At 46.5% G+C, this 13,277-nt stretch overlaps 1 protein-coding gene and 1 long non-coding RNA gene across 2 annotated transcripts in view; both read right to left on the bottom strand.

The window, feature by feature from the left end:
• PAK1 (p21 (RAC1) activated kinase 1) overlaps nucleotides 1–6,227 on the bottom strand; it is a 73,800-nt gene extending 67,573 nt beyond the window's left edge. The window contains exon 1 of the mRNA XM_066989981.1: nucleotides 6,111–6,227. The gene's annotated coding sequence lies outside the window, so the exon portion shown is untranslated. The remainder of the gene's footprint in view (nucleotides 1–6,110) is intronic.
• Nucleotides 6,228–7,479: 1,252 nt separating this feature from the next.
• Nucleotides 7,480–12,388, bottom strand: LOC136789649 (uncharacterized). Its single transcript, XR_010828463.1, has 3 exons — nucleotides 11,313–12,388; nucleotides 9,822–10,648; nucleotides 7,480–7,812 (listed from the first exon to the last, which is right to left on the bottom strand). It is a non-coding gene; the product is annotated as an uncharacterized lncRNA (long non-coding RNA).
• Between the last annotated feature and the right edge of the window lie 889 nt (nucleotides 12,389–13,277).

The following is a 13,277-nucleotide window of genomic DNA, read 5'->3' as shown; positions in this document are numbered from 1 at the left end:
TGCTTCAAACCATCTCCAGGAAATCCTTTATTAGAGAGATTATTTGAACAAAGTACGACACGTAGCAAAAACAAAAACAGAGATTCACGTTGGGAATTAAGCCTAAAGTCATTTAAACTTCCACAAGAGCAACAAATCTGTAGCGTGAAAACTACATTTCTGTGTTATAACGGATATATAACATATCTCTGAATAACAAACAAAAATGTGACACGCTTCCTTTTTATGAACTAACATTCCCTTTCCCAAACTTGTTTCTTGAGTTCCTGAGCTTAAGTTTCCCTCGATATGCTTTGTTTTTAAATAGATTTGTCTGATTTTCTAAAACTTGATCAGTGTTTGAATAGCTGCCTTTTGACCTTAACTATGGAGTCATTATTTCAGTGATATACTGAATTACCCACTCTCAATTAAAACAACTTTTAGCCAGTACATACTATGACTAAGTCTGCCAGTTTATTGGAAACAGTGGTCTACTAAAAACAACGTTTTACTAAATAAAACGCAGACAAACTTGGGCTACAGTAAGAGTTAACACATTCTGTGGTTAGCAAAGGAAACGATGCTAAAATTCGCCTTGAGTGAGGTGTTCCTGAAAGGATAAGGACATGGAAATTGTTCTATTTCCAGAACTGCAAAATGTAATGGATATTTTATAATTGAGTGTCTTATTAATTTTAATGAACTAATAAATATTGCATTTCAAATTCTTATGTGCCCATTTGCTGCTAATTCCTTTTTGTGTTATGTACTCCCTGGTCTTTGCAGCTGTTAAATTCATCTTTTATTGTGAAGAAATGTCTGAGTTCAGACTCAGGTGAGCAGTTTAACGAACTAGAATAAGCAAAGGATACATTATAAAACTGGCTTCATTTTTTCTTTCCTTCTACCTCAACAGAGAGAGTTACAGAGCTCAGCAATGGCCCCAAACGCATGCGGCAAAGGAAGAGGGCCTTGAGCTGAAAGAAACCCGGTAGCTTCAGTAGCACAGACTGGATTTACTGGGACACAAGGATCTAGCTACTCTTCCCTGCTTGCTGGTGGAGGAAACCAGTTTATCCTTCATCCCAAGCAAGTCTGATTTACAGATGGGCACAAGTCGACACTCAGCTCTGACGTAGCTTCTCCAAAGCAAGACTGAAGTAAGACATCCTTGAAATACCTACTAAAGACAAATGATAGATTCATCCTGGCACAAAGCCTTTAAATTAAACTTGTGAGTGAAACCAAGGAACGTTCACTTACAGATAGCTGGGAAAATAAATACATTTTTTACAAAAGGAATCACTTTTCCGAGGAGTCTGAGTTAAGTGGCCAAGAGACTCGTATCTTAAGATCAGCAGAGAATGTAATGTGCTAGTGCAGAAAATATATTGGAAACCCTTTATGCTAAAGAAACAATAATGTATTTCATGTTATACAAAGCTTTCTGTAGGTAAAGGAGGAGAAAGAACATTTGCAGTAAGACACCAGTTCAAGTGAAAGATATTTCTCACTCCAGCTCCTGTTTCATGAATAGGATGTAAGCCCTAAGGAACGTGCTCCATCAAAAGAGCCATCACATAAAATACTTTTGTGAAACTTACAGTCATTACAAGAACTGACAGCTCAAAGCCCTACTCGCAGAAAGTAGCTCCAAAGCGGTGCTGTTACTCCTTAAGAAGCCAGTTGGCCAGACTGTGTCTTAACCTTTTGTATTCGATTTTCCTTCCAACAGCTGCCATCTGTAAAGTCATGCAATGCCACGACTTTACATCACCTGGAAACTGTGGACAGTACACACATCAAGGTCATACGAGCAGGAGACAACGCTTTAGGGTAAACCCAGGTGACTCTTCCTGCCCCCAGAACACATGCAATACAAATAGTAATTATTTTCCTCCCCTATTATCCATTTAGATTACATGTATGAACTAATTTTATGGAAAAAGAAGAGAACAAAACACAGAGCAGGGCTTTATGCCCTACTTGTACACAACGTGTATTTGCCACTCGGTTTCCTCGCAGTCCCATAGCTAAAGGCCAAGATCAAGGAGATGTTTGCAGCTCTGTGTCATATACTTCAAGGTAGGCACAATTTATCACGTGCCATGCCTCTTATACTTTAATCGGGATCACAAAGGACTTATTGTAGGAAGAATTATTTCCTTTTCAGAAACTACACCTGTGCACTGCTTCGGCAATCTTCTGAATTGGTCTTTTTTTCCCCAAATAGGACTTTACTTCTATCCCATCAGCAATTTTTTCTCTTTTTTTTTTTTTTTAAACCTGAGATGATAAATGGACACGTCATTTGCAACTTCGCGACTTCACTGATGCTAGACTAGATGTAGGAAGAAAAGTGACTTTAAGGCAGTAATACTGGTGGTAAGGGTGAAATAAACTGGCTTTATAGCAGGTCCAAAGAGCACAGATGGCAAGATGGAAAGAAACCATGGAAGTACAGTTATTGTTTAACCTGTGTCTCAGACAAGATGAAAGAGATAGAGAATGGCCATCGCTGGTTATATGACAGGAAGCCAGAGCACATGGACTGCCAGTTTAAACAGCTCTTCCACAGCCCAAACAATTTACCAGAAGTATATCGGTACATAAACCAGACCTCAGTACTTCCACTGTTTCATCAGATTCCCCTGGAAACGCACTTAATCAGGTGGCTTTTTTTTTGTTTCCCCTCGCCCAGCCCAAGCAAACAATTGCTAAAAAGAAGGGGACTCAGGAAAGCTGTGAGAATCCAGTGCTTTCAGCAGAGGATTTGGTGCATCCCCAAATTGAGACGGGTAAGAGAAGCTCCCCTGAGCTACCTGCCTCATACACCGCAGCGCTCGGCGGTACAGCAGGCGACGAGTACAACGAGCCATCAGCATTTTTAGAGTGCAACTCCCTGACCTATTTTAAAACGCCTACTGGAGGATGAGACACAGCCTGTCCTAAAAGGGCCTTTTTCCCTTCTACGGATGATACAGAGAGCTCTGAAGAGCGATACTGTCATCAAGGGACTCCCACGAAGGGTCCCCAAACCGCGACATTCGGCCACTGCCGTGTGCTGAAAAGGAGCCAGAGCAAAGCATAAAACAGAAAATCACAGCATGGCAGGACCCAGGTTGCATCGACGGCTCTGAGGATGTGCCCAGGGAAGGAGAGGACAAAAATAAGCATCCTCCCCTGCACAAGGCCAGGAGCCCTTGTCGCCAGCGCTGCCCCTCGCAGCCCCAGGGTCCCCATCTACGCGTGCCACGCGCAGCCGCACCCAAGCTCAGGAATTTCAAGCTTGGCCTTAAGTTTGAGTAAAAGCTTGGTTAGCATAAGTAGCGTCAGGGGTTTTGAAGCTAGCCATTCCTAAGAGCATCACGTGCTCAGAAGGGAGGGATCGATCACGCTGGCTTTACATGCCGCAGAAGTGAGCATCTGCTGATGGCCCCGGTTCTGCTCCCACTGGATTGAAGGGACCCCATCATCTCCGGGAACGGGGGTTCAAAGCAGTTTCCCCCAGGTGAGAACTGTGCAAGGGCATACACAAAGCAGCCCATATAATTTTCTCCGTACGAGCAAGTGCCAACCTCAAGCAGAACGTAACTACGTTCTCCCCAATTCCTTGCACAGGCCGAACATGCGAGCCCAGCTCCTTGCCCAGCACAGAAAAAAGGGCTCTCAGACAGTCCAAATCTGGCACACAACACTCTTTTGCCTTCCCACAGAGGTTAACAAGCCAACAAGAGATATCCTTGCATGTGTCAAAGGCCTAATGACTAAGATTTAAAGAAATACGTGTTTTCTTTATAGATGCTCGGCCCCAGCCTGTTTCTTGCGCCTCCTCACAAAGAGGGGTTGTTTTGCAGGCTCCTTACAAAGTGCACTTGCTTCTCTTATCAGCTGTGGTTGACAGGATGAACTGTAAACCCCGATCGCTTGAAGGGTGGAGCTCTCGATCATTTCTGCATTTTGCTGCTGAGAAAAGCCTGCTTCAGCCCTAGGTGGTTCTGCACACCCTTAAAACATAAAGAAACTGGGCCGTAACAGCTACGGTTTTGAAATTACAAGACGTCCCACACCTAGGAAGTGAGACAGGTGCAGAAAAGAGAGAAAGAAGCCACACCAAAGATCGCTCATATTTCGAGTAAAAAAAAAAAAAATCGAGTTAGCAAACTGGGTGAAATTCATGCTTTTGTAGTCAAAGCTGAGGAAAGCTCTGCACAGACCTGGAAAAGGATCCACAAGAATCAGTAGAAATCAAAGAGTTCTTTGACCTTTTAGGCCAAAAAAAAGTTAGCATTTTCAGCCTACGGCAAACAAGTCAGTCAAAACCATAATAAACACGAAATATATTTTCACTCGTGGAAGTTACCCGTGGGTTGTCACACGTTTCTTCTAATACCCCCGTGATGAAGAGCGTGAGCCAAAAGCTTCACATTTCCTCCCCTTCTTCTCTGAGCAATAAGCGGCGCACACAGTATTCAAAGATTTCTCGCTGTCATGCTACAAAAGAGCATTTTTCTCTTCAATTTTACCCTTGGCTTTCACTTCCCAGTCCAGGAGCGGTAGCTATATCACCTCTTTTGAAACAGCCTCTCCCCGCAGGGCTCAGGAAGGCTGAACACCCGCCCGGCTTCGGAGTTTCGCACCCTCAACTTATCTGCCCTGCATATCACAGCTGGAGAGTAAGAGACAGGGGCAACCCTCAGCTTAACAAATTCAGCGTTCGGCCCCATTTACGTTTCCTCTGTGCTGCCCGTTCTCCCTGCAGAGACGAACTTGCCTTCTCTGACTAATCCCCAGAAAACGCAGAGGGAAAAGTCATTTCTAAGCGGACACCCGCACGGATTGTTCCAGCAGGAGGAGTTTTTGCCAGCCTCATCCCAAAAAGCCGCGAGCGAGACCCCCCGCTGAAGGCTGTCAGAGCGGTGCAGCACCAGGAAACGCCAGGTATGGGAAAAGGGGAGGCAATTCGGCGAGAGGCAGCCGTTGAGTCACTGTACAAAGAGTGAACTGCGAGCAAAGACAACAAACCCCCTTCCGCCCGTGCCCGACACAGCCGTTTCACCCAGCTGCAACGCCTGGCTTTCACTTTAAAAAGCTCGGCTGAACATCTTTTTACGATTGTTCTTTATACGATATATAATATGTAGAGACACGCGGTGTACTTCATCACTCCATCAAGTGCGCGCTTTCCGCCCGGTCCCAGGTCCCCAGCAAGGAGTGAGGTCTTGACATCTATTTATTAATAAATCTTGCTCCTGAAGAAGACCTCCTGGAGGTGAGGTGTGAATCAAGAGGCAGCGACGCTCAGCAGGAGCCGACACACCACGGCACGCAGGCGGATGGAGGCAGCTCTCCCCGTTTATCGGGATCGCTCGAGCCCAGCAACAAAAGCAGCAAGAACGGGGATTTTGCAGGCGTGGGAGAGCTGAGGATCGGGACACAGGGAAGGGAGGAGAGTTGCAGCCCCAGGAGCTCGGCCTTGGGGCTCTCCGAAGAGCACCCAGAGGTGGCAGCCATCCCGCAGGGTCCCTCCTGTCCCGCTCACGGGCAGAAGCCCCGAGCGGGATGCTGGAGACCTCGGAAGGTCCCTTCCAGCGTGAATGACGCCCCGATCCCAAGCCCAGCTTTGCTTTTAAGGACTTTAATGGCAAAAAGCCACGATCTCGGACACGCACGTGGAGCGGGGTGGGGGGGATGAGGCCAGACACACTCCCACCTCCTCATCCCCGTTCACCAGCCACCCCCAAAGGACCCCAAAGGTGCTGCGTCCCCCCATGGGTTCGGCTCCTCGCCTCTTTGGGGTCACCCATTCAGGACGGGGTGCTGAACAAACCCCAGGGCTGAACCCCGAGCTCCCTCTCCCCATCCTCTGCCCCTAACACCCCCCCCCCCCCCCAAAAAAAAAAAAAAAAACCCTGCACAACCCGGGGCTGGAGCCAAACCCCTTTGTTAAACAACCGAGCCGGGGAGGCAGGAGGGAGCCGGGCTGGGGGGGGGGGGGGGGGGGGGGGGGGAGGAGGGGGCTCCCCTTTCCTAAAAAAAAAAAAAACAAGGGAAGAAGAGGAAAAAAAGACAAATAAAAAGCCCTTCTCTCGACCCTTCCCGGGTGGGAAAGGGAGGAGAGGACTCACCTCCTGCCCGCTGCAAGGTGCCGCCGCCCGGCCCCGCTGCGCTCCGCTCCCCACGCCGCCCTCCGGCCGCCCCGGCGCCGCCTCCCTTCGCCCTCCCCGCCTTTGTCCCTGCCTCTGGCTCCGGGGGGTTGGTCCCCGCCCCGCTAACGCCCCCCCTAAAATCCCCCTAACACGTTCCCCTTGCAGCCGAGGTGGGCTGCCGGGGGTGGGGGAGAGGCAGGGTCCCCCTATTCACCCCCCCCCCCCCCCATTTAATTCCTCCTCCCCATTCATTTCTCCCTCCCCCCCCCCAAGCAATCCGGGCTAAAAAGTTGTGGTTTTTTAAATTATTTTTATATTTTTACCACCCCCCTACCTCCAAGGTGGGCTGCTGGGGCTGGGGGAGAGGCAGGGTCCCCCTATTCCCTCCCCCTATTCATCCCCCCCATTCATTCCCCCCCCCCCCGAGCAGTGAAAAGTTGTGGGTTTTTTTATTATTATTTATTTTCCTGATTTATTTCTTATTTATTGGGGGAAGGGGGACACGTTCCCAGCATAGCTTCACCCCTGGAAGAAATCTTTGGGGCTGTAATCCAGCCTTGGTGCGAAGCTGGGTGCCCAGCCCCTGGCCCGGCGGCTTTATGGGGTGCAAGGAGGGAGAGCGGGGTTGGCCCAGGCCATAATAAATCGTTCCCGGTCACCCCAGCAGCGTGGCAGTCTGGCAGGGGAACAGATCACCCCGCAGCGCTGCGCTGACTCAATTCCTGCGATTTGTATCGCACCGTACTATCGCCGTGCCGGCTCCGTCATGCGAGGGAGCGTGTGTGCCCGCAGATCCAAAAAAAAGGAGAGAAGGAAAAATGGGCTCTGCCCTGCTCCTGGGCTGCACGAGGCGAGATGTGCGTACCTTACACCGCGGGGATATCGGCGTTCGCCCTCCCCGCGATCCCAGGCTCGCTGGAAACTTGTCACCCTACTTCACAGAGGAGTTTTCTGCTCAGTGCTCGCGACGAAGAGGAGGGATTTGATGGCACGGACGTTCACGGGCACGGTGAGGCTGCCTGCTCAGAACACGCTGTCTAGACGTACAGACATAAAATGTTAAGTGAAGCAGGTAGATACGGGCAAAAGGGAGGCAAATAACACAGGTCACCACGTCTGCCCTGCCTTTGCACCTAAGCGACAGCGCTGCCACGGTCTTGCCCTTCCCCCTCATACCAACAGTTATCAGTTCCCGTGGTAAGTTTGTCCAGGAACTAAAGCAGCAGAAAACAAATCCCAGAAAAAAAATAAAATAAAATAAACAAATAGAGGAAGTGAGAACGAGGCCAGGGCTGGCAGGAAAGGTTGGGCTGCAGCAGAGCTGATTTCAATGAGCTTAACCTGTCGCGGGACGGCACGCTCGGAATTACTTCCTCTGCTGGGTAAATTGAAAACTTGATTCAACACCACTCAGACTGCCTGCATGAACTCACCTGAAGCAGGGACTGTACGTGTAGGCTGTCAGCTGGACGCGAGGCAAAGGTGTTTAATCAGCACAGGGCAGCGTATCGGTGCCCTCGCTTCACGGGCAGCCACCACCAGCCTTATCAAGAAACCCTCGTCAGAGCTGGAGTTAAAACTGAACGCAATTACCTTTCTGTCCAGTGTCGAGACCTGACGAGCAACTTCCTCCTGTACCGTACTCTAAATCACGAAGCCTCCTAAGGAACAGGGATGCGCCCTGATAATTAAAAATAAATAATTTTTGAAACCAGGCAAGAGATTGGCCCAAAGTACTCGTAAACATGATTTCTTCACAAGACATTTTACCAAATACATTTAGCCAACTGCTTAACAATAAAATGGAGAATGGTGGCGTAAGGTTAATTGCAGTGGTTGACTTCAGGGCTGGCCCACGTACAGCTGGTTTATATCTGTATAAACCCTGCTATGGCTGTTTCAATATCTGTATAAAGGTACTTACAGCAGCATGAAATAACCAGGAGGATGTTGGACTTTAATTACAGGTGTTTTAAAGCCACTTAGAGCTGAGAAAAGGCTTTATCTATACACAGGTTAACTCTATTCAGAAATCATTTCAATTAAACCTTTCCATATTCACTGCCAAGGGGTTTCACCAAAACACTCAGGACTGTATTCTTACATTTTATTGTCCTACACTATAGTAACGTAGAATCCTAAAGAGTTATCTTGAAGGTGTATCCTGGGATATACCTTTCTGAATTTACCCAAATTTCAAAACTCTTTGTCTGAAACTATGGCTGGATATTTCAGAGAGGATTCCCAAACATATGGAAGGAGAGGTGCTTGGGATTTCCGTGCACAATATCAGAATGGGGTTTAGAGCTACTGCTGCAAACCATAATTTGGTACTTGAGACAGGAATGAGTGAAATGCAGATTCTTTTATTTGTGTTCTGAGTACTCAGGGCAGAGAAAATGCTCGGGGGGGGGGGGGGGGGGGGGGTTGGGGAAATGATTCTTCTTGCCTTGTACTCAGGATAAATTCAGGCGGCCCATTTTCGATATGAGGGGGAAAGGGGTTTTCTTACACCTCAAAAGGGTCTCCGGTGTTCTGCGGGAAGAACCTTGGCACCAGGCCCCAGCCACAAAGACCAGCTCTGTTAAACAATCGATTTTACAGTTCATATCAGGACTGCATTTCCCTCCCCTCTCGATGTACAGCAGAGCGAGCAGCCTGGCTTCTGGAGCTCATAGCCTGACGATTTATTCCTTGTCAGCAATACCAGCACTGATGGTTCTTAGTCTGCTGTGCATCTCTGCTCCTAAGCGACTCCCTGCCTTGTGCCGGCACGGCTAATTGTGCACCTGGGAGGGCTCGGGGCACTTGGCCACCTCCGATTTTTACTGGATGTTTTTCATCCAGATCAAATCCCCAAGTCTTGGCTGAAATGATGCACAGGGAACATAGGGGCATGTGAAATCACAGAGGCTGAAGCATAGCTGATGAGCAGCAACTCGTTAGAATGTACCAATTTAGTCACTTGCCATCATCTGTCCACTTCTTTAACCTACTCGAGCAATTACAGACAAGTTGGCCTCAGCCTACAAGGAAGGAGCCAGAGTTCATGAAAGCCTTGAAGAATTATCAAAATTATCTAAAGAAAATTTCTAAGGCTTTGTAGTCGGACAAGGATCAGAAAAAGAAGAAAAAAAAAAAAAGAAAAAAGGGGTCCTATAACCACACACAAAGTTCCTCAGCCAAACTGCCCACCACCAAGATGGAGAAGCAGCAAGTAATGGCAAGCAAAACTGGAGGTGACAGTGGGTCAGCATACTACCTGTCGCCTGGAGGTTTCTCACCCAGTAAATTAGAAGGAAATCCAGCAAAATAATGTTGTTATAGCGGTGTGAAGTGATGAAGAAGACAGACTGTGATTCATCACTGCCTTACATATCGTGTAAGCTTGTCCGGCTCTGCAAAACACTTCAAAATCAGAACCATTTCCTATTCATTCTGCTTCGTCCAGATAACACGGTGAACTAAAGCAGTGGAAAATGTGTTTCTGGATGCAAACCTATGATGCACAAGACCAAGTGTCTTTTCTAAATGAATGCCCAAAAGCGTGTCAGCATGCACAGCAACAGCAATCTTTCCTTTCCTCCATGAATTTTAGGGAGTGCCAATGCCAGAAAAGCCAATAACAAGTAACAAAAGGGCTGGACCACTTGACTGGAAGAGAGCAGCAACACCTAGTTCCTACCTTACCTATCCTGATAGATGGTGTGCAACAGCCATCACAAAGAAAACCAGCAGCAGCTCTGAAATGGATGAAAGTAGCATGTTACATCTCATGCGTATTTAACATGGAAACACATTTCTCACCATCCTGGAGAAACAGCTTAAACCTTGGCCAGCTTATGTCAAGGGATCCACCCCAAACTTTGATTTGCTTACATTTCCCAGCCTAGAATGAGATCAAACACAGGGATAAAAACCAGGGCAGCCATTTTAGCAAACCTGGCTCTGAATTACATTTGTTGGACCTTATCACGGTCTGCGGTTTTACCAACTGAAATCAAAAATCCATCTCGTGCACTTACTGTTTCTGCAATACCATTTCTATTTGGCTACGTCCAGTTGTTTCATTCTGCATACATGGTTAGAGCGTCATACCAGAGAGGTTCCCAAATGGCACTTGGTCCTTCATTCCTGTATCAGGTGGCTTACAGTAAAGACTCAGGATCTGTGTGGTACAGATACAACATAAATTACAACTCAGAACAGTCTTTAACACTTAAATCCCAAACCATTCAGGTTTTCCTTTCTTGGTTGAGTTCCCCTATAGCTGGTTGAAAACTCAGAGGCATCTTTATGCCATTCCAACTTTAAATCATCTCTTACTGCTTCATTGAAGGCCTGGAATCCAGCAAAACCTCTGGTGATGAATACTTTTACATTCCAGATCTCCTTTAGCCAGGAAATTGCACAGTGACAGCTAAGAGCACTCAGTGCTTTGGTGAGCAGTCAGCAAGTCAGGATGAATACTAGGGCAGCCACAAGTGACTAGTTGATTCTGGAAGCCTTATGTATCTCTGGAAGTCATAAAATACAGATGGGTAATGGCTTAACAATGAGGTCAGGCTTTGATTCATTAGCTAACAGCGGAATCTAAGCACATATATCCCGGTTTTGAGGCATGCTGCTAATTCAAGCTTAAAGAGATCGGGTGGAGTTTCGCCCTGCACTGTAAGTTTCTGTGGAGCTGTACATGTTCCTGACTTAGACTTTGTGTGTTTTCTTGGTGATTTGAAGAGTTTTGTTTCTCGAAAAGCTATCTCTAGCTATTGGTAACCTTACACAGAAAAGATATTCAAATGCCTAAGCTTTTTCCCCCTACCCCCCTGTAAGTTTTGAACACATTGGGTCAGCCACTGGAGCTATGCTAATTCACACCAGGAGCTGACCGTTCACATTTTGATCCCACAGCAGGCGAGGAGCTGTAGAGACAAATGAACGCTAGAATAAGAAAATCTGCTTTCAGATATTAAAACCAGCATCAGCCTGTCATCCACCTCATGTTCAAAAGTCCTTTTCTTTCCTGATCCCACCCAGCCAACCTAAGGCGAGCATATGCTAACTCTAAACTCTCCCTTAGTGATCAGTGGACTCCATCTGGACAAGAAATCACGAGAGCAACTCTGATTTGTGAAATACATTCATCCCAGCAGCACTTCAGGCGAGGAACGAGGTACTCACGGAGAGCCAGAGGGGCTCCGCTGGGAGGCTGGCAGAAGTGAGGTGAGGGCAACAGGGGAAGCTCGTACGTCCTGCTCATTCACTTGGGTCTTTGGAGCATGAAGGAACTTGCTGACAGCGCAGGAAGCATGGAAAGTAGCATGGTAGAAGCAGACAAACATCCCTAGCACATGAGAGCGTGTCTCCAGACGGGTGAAATACCCGCAGAAATCACAGAGCGTGCTATTTCTTTCCAGGAGTCAGTTTATGGAGCTCTGATGTTTTTGTAACGCACACTTGGAATCACTTTTCTATAATTTTCTATTCCTTTTATTCTATTTTCTTATAGCCCAATGATTCAATAAATACTTGTCTGTGACAATCCGGAAAAAACACAGATTTACAGGTAATTTGAAATCAACAACTCCTGTTGAACCAGTAAGAAATCCAGAATGACACTGCTACAAGTGAAATTAGTACAAGTTATCCAGATATATTATTTTTAAAAATGTCTTTTAACCTATAAGTTGGGAGAAATAAAACAAGAAAGCTATAATATCAAGGCAATAAGGGAGACAACGCTGAAATAACATGGTAAAAGAATGCAGTAAACTTGCCTTTCAGTAGGGACTGCCCAAGTTTAATGGGCTATCTTATAAGGAAAATAATAATAAAAATAATAATAATAAAAAAATCAATTAGCTTTTCTTCTGTATTGATTTTTTTTAAGTATGCCTCTGGAGAGGTTCCACTTCCAGTACAAGGTTTAAAAAAAAAAAACACAAAACTGCTACCTAATGCAAGAGGCAGTCCGAAGAAGACACCAGACAGGGAGTACTAATCTAGGGCTACTTTATTACTCAAAACCTAACGAAAACAGCCCATTTTTCTACCCAGAAACTCTTGGCTGCTTTGGAGGACACTGTAAGCAGAGAACAGCAAGCCCAAAAGAGTTTGGAACAATGTAATGGTGCGACAGATTTAGGTTCTTTTGCTGGTTTTGCTGAGCTTATTCAAACTGCGCGACTCTGAGGACCCTGAGGATCCTGTTCTGGCTGGAGCTAGGGAGGCATTTGCCACCCATTTCAGAGAGAACAAAACCAGCCCTTCACTCATAACACCTCTGCCAGAGTTTGTTTCACACCCTGCCAAAATGTCATAGCCTGAACCACTTCGGTTGCTTGAGCCATTTAAAAGCGGGCTGAACAAAACCCCAGAGAAAGAACTGCGGAGAGAAATCTTCCCCTGTTCTTTTCCTTATCTCTGAGATCCTGCCTCACTGGGCTGCATGAATAGCAACCCAAAAACTGCAAGGCACTGACAGACGTGGAGTCTCTGGGTGGTTTGCACTGATGCTTCACAAGCAAAGCGTGAAAATATGAAGCCAACATCCTTCGTTCCTACCTATTTGCTTTGTGTCCAAGGTGAATTAAGCGAATCGTAACACAAAGGAAAAACTACGCTGAATTTCGATTTATTTCCTACCAGCTTTGAGCATCAGCGCAGTTCTGTTCAAGTGTAAAGGTCTTCAGCAACTCCCTGACATGAGGCATGTGTAGTATCATAAACAACAAGATAACTCAAATGTGTGCAACATTATCTCACCAAAAATGTTGAGCTGGAGGTCCCATTTTGCCAAGTAAAGAGCAGCCTCCACAGTCAATCCAGTAGAGGGAGCTGGAAAAGCTCAGGGGCATTTTGCTGGGCGGAGTGACACTGGTTAAATTGGTTTGATTGGTTTTAGTGTGACCAGCTGGTGCTGGAGATGCGGATCACTTTCAGCCTGCCAAGAGAGCTGGCCCTGCAGAATTCTTTTGATATGATGCACATCTCAGCGCTCTCCGAATCACTGATGAGTTGCAGATCACTCTGCAGGACTCAGGAAAACTTAATAAACTGATATTTTTTTTGCAAAATGTCGTAAAATAGAACATATATGGAACTAGGTACATTGTGTTAAGTGAGGGAAGTACAAGTTTTCTCTGT

The sequence above is a fragment of the Anser cygnoides genome, chromosome 1, assembly GCF_040182565.1.
Source record: "Anser cygnoides isolate HZ-2024a breed goose chromosome 1, Taihu_goose_T2T_genome, whole genome shotgun sequence".
NCBI classification, from domain to species: Eukaryota; Metazoa; Chordata; class Aves; order Anseriformes; family Anatidae; genus Anser; species Anser cygnoides.
This window is presented reverse-complemented; position numbering and strand designations above follow the sequence as displayed.